Here is a 6,639-nt window from a genome sequence, read left to right as displayed (position 1 = left end):
TAGTTAAGAGAGTAGCCTAAGAGAGTCTGAAAGGATGGTAGTTGAGAGATTAGCCCAGAAGAGTCTGAAAGGATGGTAGTTAAGAGAGTAGCCCGGGAGAGTCTGAAGGATGGTAGTTAAGAGAGTAGCCCAGAAGAGTCTGAAAGCATGGTAGTTAAGAGGGTAGCCCAGGAGAGTCTTAAAGGATGGTAGTTTAGAGAATAGCCCAGGAGAGTCTGAAAGGATGGTAGTTAAGAGAGTAGCCCAGGAGAGTCTGAAAGGATGGTAGTTTAGAGAGTAGCCCAGGAGAGTCTGAAAGGATGGTAGTTTAGAGAGTAGCCCAGGAGAGTCTGAAAGGATGGTAGTTAAGAGAGTAGCCCAGGAGAGTCTGAAAGGATGGTAGTTTAGAGAGTAGCCCAGGAGAGTCTGAAAGGATGGTAGTTAAGAGAGTAGCCCAGGATAGTCTGAAAGGATGGTAGTTAAGAGAGTAGCCCAGGAGAGTCTGAAAGGATGGTAGTTAAGAGAGTAGCCCAGGAGAGTCTGAAAGGATGGTAGTTAAGAGGGCAGCCCAGGATAGTCTGAAAGGATGGTAGTTAAGAGAGTAGCCCAGGAGAGTCTGAAAGGATGCTAGTTGAGAGAGTAGCCCAGGAGAGTCTGAAGGATGGTAGTTAAGAGAGTAGCCCAGGAGAGTCTGAAAGATGGTAGTTAAGAGAGTAGCCCAGGAGAGTCTGAAAGGATGGTAGTTAAGAGAGTAGCCCAGGAGAGTCTGAAAGGATGGTAGTTAAGAGTGTAGCCTAGGAGAGTCTGAAAGCATGGTAGTTAAGAGAGTAGCCCAGGAGAGTCTGAAAGATGGTAGTTAAGAGAGTAGCCCAGGAGAGTCTGAAAAGATGGTAGTTAAGAGAGTAGCCCAGGAGAGTCTGAAAAGATGGTAGTTAAGAGAGTAGCCCAGGACACTCTGAAAGGATGGTAGTTAAGAGAGTAGCCCAGGAGAGTCTGAAAGGATGGTAGTTAAGAGAGTAGCCCAGGAAAGTCTGAAAGGATGGTAGTTAAGAGAGTAGCCCAGGAGAGTCTGAAAGGATGGTAGTTAAGAGAGTGGCGCTGATTGCCGGAGAGGAACTTGCAAAGAGTGGATTGAAACGGAGCCTTTCAGAGGGGACAGAGTGCCTCAGGCAACTGGTAAAAAGACTAGAAGGCTACTTTGTTGGCTCCTTAGTTCACTTTCACCACACTTGTCTTTTACAGAGGTGCTACCTTGTCCTAGCTAAATGCTACCTGGACCACCACATCCAGTCCCAGGCCAGGTTAGCAGTTCTCTGAGGTCAGCTGGGACCTGGATAAAAAACACGAGCGTCGCCCATTGAAATTGTAAACATGAGATCATGCTTCAAAGAAATGTAAGAGAGAGGAAGTCAAAGTCTGACTGCAAGTGTATTTCTGTTCCTTCAAGCAGCTGTGAAGGTTAAGAATGTGACCTCTGAAGGTCATACGTTGGACTTTACAACTGCTAGCTCTTTTTGGAGCTAAGTTTACAGGTCTGAGAGTCATATAGTTTCGTACTTCACGTTAACATGCTAATGTTAGCATACTAGCTTTTTTTTTTTAGCAAATTTCATAGGAATTAACCTGAAAGTCCTATATTTCGATACTTCACTTACATTAACCATAAACATGCTAACGTTAACATGCTATCTTTTTTAGCTAATTTTACAGGTATCCACTTTAGTCGTATGTTTTGGTACTTCACACCGTTAACATGCTAATGTTAGCATATTAGGTTTTTTTAGCTAATTTTACAGGGATGAACCCATCCATCCATCCATTTTCTTCCGCTTATCCGAGGTCGGGTCCCGGGGACAGCAGCCTAAGCAGGGAAGCCCAGACTTCCCTCTCCCCAGCCACTTCGTCCAGCTCTTCCCGGGGGATCCCGAGGCGTTCCCAGGCCAGCCGGGAGACATAGTCTTCCCAGCGTGTCCTGGGTCTTCCCCGTGGCCTCCTACTGGTCGGACGTGCCCTAAACACCTCCCGAGGGAGGCGATCGGGTGGCATCCTGACCAGATGCCCGAACCACCTCATCTGGCTCCTCTCGATGTGGAGGAGCAGCGGCTTTACTTTGAGCTCCCCCCGGATGGCAGAGCTTCTCACCCTATCTCTAAGGGAGAGCCCTGCCACCCGGCGGAGGAAACTCATTTCGGCCGCTTGTACCCGTGATCTTGTCCTTTCGGTCATAACCCAAAGCTCATGACCATAGGTGAGGATGGGAACGTAGATCGACCGGTAAATTGAGAGCTTTGCCTTCCGGCTCAGCTCCTTCTTCACCACAACGGATCGATACAGCGTCCGCATTACTGAAGACGCCGCACCGATCCGCCTGTCGATCTCACGATCCACTCTTCCCTCACTCGTGAACAAGACTCCGAGGTACTTGAACTCCTCCACTTGGGTCAGGGTCTCCTCCCCAACCCGAAGATGGCATTCCACCCTTTTCCGGGCGAGAACCATGGACTCGGACTCGGAGGTGCTGATTCTCATCCCAGTTGCTTCACACTCGGCTGCGAACCGATCCAGCGAGAGCTGAAGATCCTGGCCAGATGAAGCCATCAGGACCACATCATCTGCAAAAAGCAGAGACCTAATCCTGCAGCCACCAAACCAGATCCCCTCAACGCCTTGACTGCGCCTAGAAATTCTGTCCATAAAAGTTATGAACAGAATCGGTGACAAAGGGCAGCCTTGGCGGAGTCCAACCCTCACTGGAAACGTGTCCGACTTACTGCCGGCAATGCTGACCAAGCTCTGACACTGATCATACAGGGAGCGGACCGCCACAATCAGACAGTCCGATACCCCATACTCTCTGAGCACTCCCCACAGGACTTCCCGAGGGACACGGTCGAATGCCTTCTCCAAGTCCACAAAACACATGTAGACTGGTTGGGCAAACTCCCATGCACCCTCAAGGACCCTGCCGAGAGTATAGAGCTGGTCCACAGTTCCACGACCAGGACGAAAACCACACTGTTCCTCCTGAATCCGAGGTTCGACTATCCGGCGTAGCCTCCTCTCCAGTACACCTGAATAGACCTTACCGGGAAGGCTGAGGAGTGTGATCCCACGATAGTTAGAACACACCCTCCGGTTCCCCTTCTTAAAGAGAGGAACCACCACCCCGGTCTGCCAATCCAGAGGTACTGCCCCCGATGTCAGGGGATGAACCCGAGAGTCGTATATTTTGATACTTCACTTACGTTAACCATAAACATGCTAACGTTAACATGCTAGCTATTTCTGTAGCTAACTTTACAGTTATGTACCTTAGATTCATACGTTTTGGTTCTTCACGCATATTAACCGTTAACTTACTAATGTTAGCATGCTAGCTTTTTTAGCTTATTTTTTACGGGGATGAACCTTAGAGTCATATGTTTCGGTTCTTCGCGCGCGTTAACCGTTAGCCTACTAATGTTCGCATGCTAGCTTTTTTAGCAAATTTTACAGGGATGAACATTTGAGTCGTATGTTTTGGTTCTTCACGCATGTTAACTGTTAACATGCTAATCTTAGCATGCTAGCTTTTTTTTTAGCTTATTTTGCAGTGATGAACCTGAGTCGCTGCGATGAGGTGGCGACTTGTCCAGGGTGTACCCCGCCTTCCGCCCGATTGTAGCTGAGATAGGCTCCAGCGCCCCCCGCGACCCCAAAGGGAATAAGCGGTAGAAAATGGATGGATGGATGGAACCTGAGTCGTATATTTTGATACTTCACTTACATTAACTGTAAACATGCTAACGTTAGCATGCTAGCTTTTTTAGCTAATTTTACAGGGATGAACCTTGGGAGTCACACGTTTTGGTACTTGCCGCATGTTAACCGTTAACATGTTAACTTTAACATACCTTAACATGCTAGTTTTTTCGCAAATTTTACAAGGTATCCACTTTAGAGTCGTATGTTTTGGTACTTCACGCATGTTAACCCCTAGCATGCTATCTTTTTTTGCTCATTTTACAGGCATCTATTTTAGAGTCGTATGTTTTGGTTCTTCACGCACGTTAACTGTTAACATGCTAATGTTAGCATGCTAGGTTTTTTTTGGGCAAATTTTTCAGGGATGAACCTGAGTCGTATATTTTGATACTTCACTTACGTTAACTGTAAACATGCTAACGTTTGCATGCTAGATTTTTTAGCAAATTTTACAGGTAAGCACCTTCAGAGTCATATGTTTTGGTCCTTCCCACATGTTGACTGTAAACACGCTGACGTTAGCATGCTAGCTTTTTTAGCTAATTTTACAGGGATGAACCTTGGGAGTCACACGTTTTGGTACTTGATGCATGTCAACCGTTAACATGTTAACGTTAACATGCTAGATTTTTTCGCTAATTTTACAAGGTATCCACTTTAGAGTCGTATGTTTTGGTACTTCACGCATGTTAACCCTTAGCATGCTATCTTTTTTTGCTCATTTTACAGGCATCTATTTTAGAGTCGTATGTTTTGGTTCTTCACGCACGTTAACTGTTAACATGCTAATGTTAGCATGTTAGTTTGTTTTTTTTGGCAAATTTTTCAGGGATGAACCTGAGTCGTATATTTTGATACTTCACTTACGTTAACTGTAAACATGCTAACGTTTGCATGCTAGCTTTTTTAGCAAATTGTACAGGTAAGCACCTTCAGAGTCATATGTTTTGGTCCTTCCCACATGTTGACTGTAAACACGCTGACGTTAGCATGCTAGCTTTTTTAGCTAATTTTACAGGGATGAACCTTGGGAGTCACACGTTTTGGTACTTGACGCATGTCAACCGTTAACATGTTAACGTTAACATGCTAGATTTTTTCGCTAATTTTACAAGGTATCCACTTTAGAGTCGTATGTTTTGGTACTTCACACATGTTAACCCTTAGCATGCTATCTTTTTTTAGCTAATTTTACACTTATGTAAACTTTTCACATGCTAACGTTAGCATGCTAGCTTTTTTGGCTAATTTTACAGGGATGAACCTTGGGAGTCACACGTGTTGGTACTTGGCGCATGTTAACGTTAACATGCTGGCTTTTTTCACACATTTTACAACGTACCCGCTCTAGAGTCATATGTTTTGGTACTTCACGCATGTTAACCTTTAGATGCTATATTTTTTAGCTCATTTTACAGGTATCTATTTTAGAGTCGTATGTTTTGGTTCTTCACGCATGTTAACTGTTAAGATGCTAATGTTAGCATGCTCGCTTTTTATTTTTAGCTCAGGGATGAACCTGAGACGTATATTTTGATACTTCACTTACGTTAACTGTAAACATGCTAAGGTTAGCATGCTAGCTTTTTTAGCAAATTTTACAGGAAAGAACCTTCGAGTCGTATGTTTTGGTCCTTCCCGCATGTTAACCGTAAACATGCTAATAACGTAAGCATGCTAGCTTTTTTTTTTAGCTAATTTTACAGAGGAACCTTGGGAGTCACACGTTTTGGTACTTGGCGCATGTTAACGTTAACATGTTAACCTTAACATGTTAACTGTTAACATGTTAAACGTTAACAAGTTAAACGTTGACAAGTTAACGTTAACATGCTAGCTTTTTTCGCAAATTTTACAAGGTATCCACATTAGAGTCGTATGTTTTGGTACTTCACACATGTTAACCCTTAGCATGTTATCTTTTTTAGCAAATTGTACAGGGATGAACCTTCGAGTCGTATGTTTTGGTCCTTCCCGCATGTTAACCGTAAACATGCTAACGTTAGGATGCTAGCTTTTTTAGCTAATTTTAGAGGGATGAACGTTGGAAGTCACACGTTTATGTACTTGCCGCATGTTAACCGTTAACATATTAATGTTAACATGCTAGCTTTTTTGCAAATTTTACAAGGTATCCACTTTAGAGTCATATGTTTTGGTACTTCACGCATGTTAACCATTAGCATGCTATCTTTTTTAGCTCATTTTACAGGCATCTATTTTAGCAGTTAGCAGACCCGGGAACTAAACAAAGGAACCTAGTTGCTCCTGGTTTGCAGTTGCTTGCGGGCGGGATCCTACATTTCCTGGCTGGGTCAGTGTGTGACTGATTGTATGTTGACTTCTTTTAATTGTGCAAATAAACAACTTTGACTGTTTGATTGGGCAGGATGGCTAGGCTAAATATGTGGATTAGAAACATGCCTCAGAGGGACCTTGTGGCTGAGATATAACTTTGAAACCTGACCATGGTTCCTCACTTGTGCTTAATCCACATATAATGAAGGACATGTATGATATTCCTCGGACTTGAGCCTTGATGACAGAAGTGCATTTCCATTAAATTAAACAAACCCATCCCTTGTTCTCTTCCCTTGTCTGCTCCGTTTCTCTCTTTGATTGTATTTCTTTTTTCTTTTTAAGCCGCCTCTCCTCGAACGTCTAATTGTTGCCTCCCTGCCCCCTCCCGTGCTGACAGCAGCATCGAGGTGGTCCCACTCGGCAGACACGTGAAAAATGCACTTGGACAATTATTAGAACACACACGCTCGTTTGGGAGGAAACAACACAGCAACATGTGTTTAGAGTTTCAACACTCGCCACTTAAACGCAACCTAGTGAGTGATGCAGCGGCTTACGTTGTCCGTCTGTGTGTGTGTGTGTGTGCGTGTGTGCGTGTGTGTGTGTGTGTGTGTG

This window comes from Nerophis lumbriciformis, linkage group LG30 (assembly GCF_033978685.3).
Source record: "Nerophis lumbriciformis linkage group LG30, RoL_Nlum_v2.1, whole genome shotgun sequence".
NCBI classification, from domain to species: Eukaryota; Metazoa; Chordata; class Actinopteri; order Syngnathiformes; family Syngnathidae; genus Nerophis; species Nerophis lumbriciformis.
The sequence above is the reverse complement of the archived record's forward strand: the minus strand, read 5'-3'. Positions refer to the sequence as shown.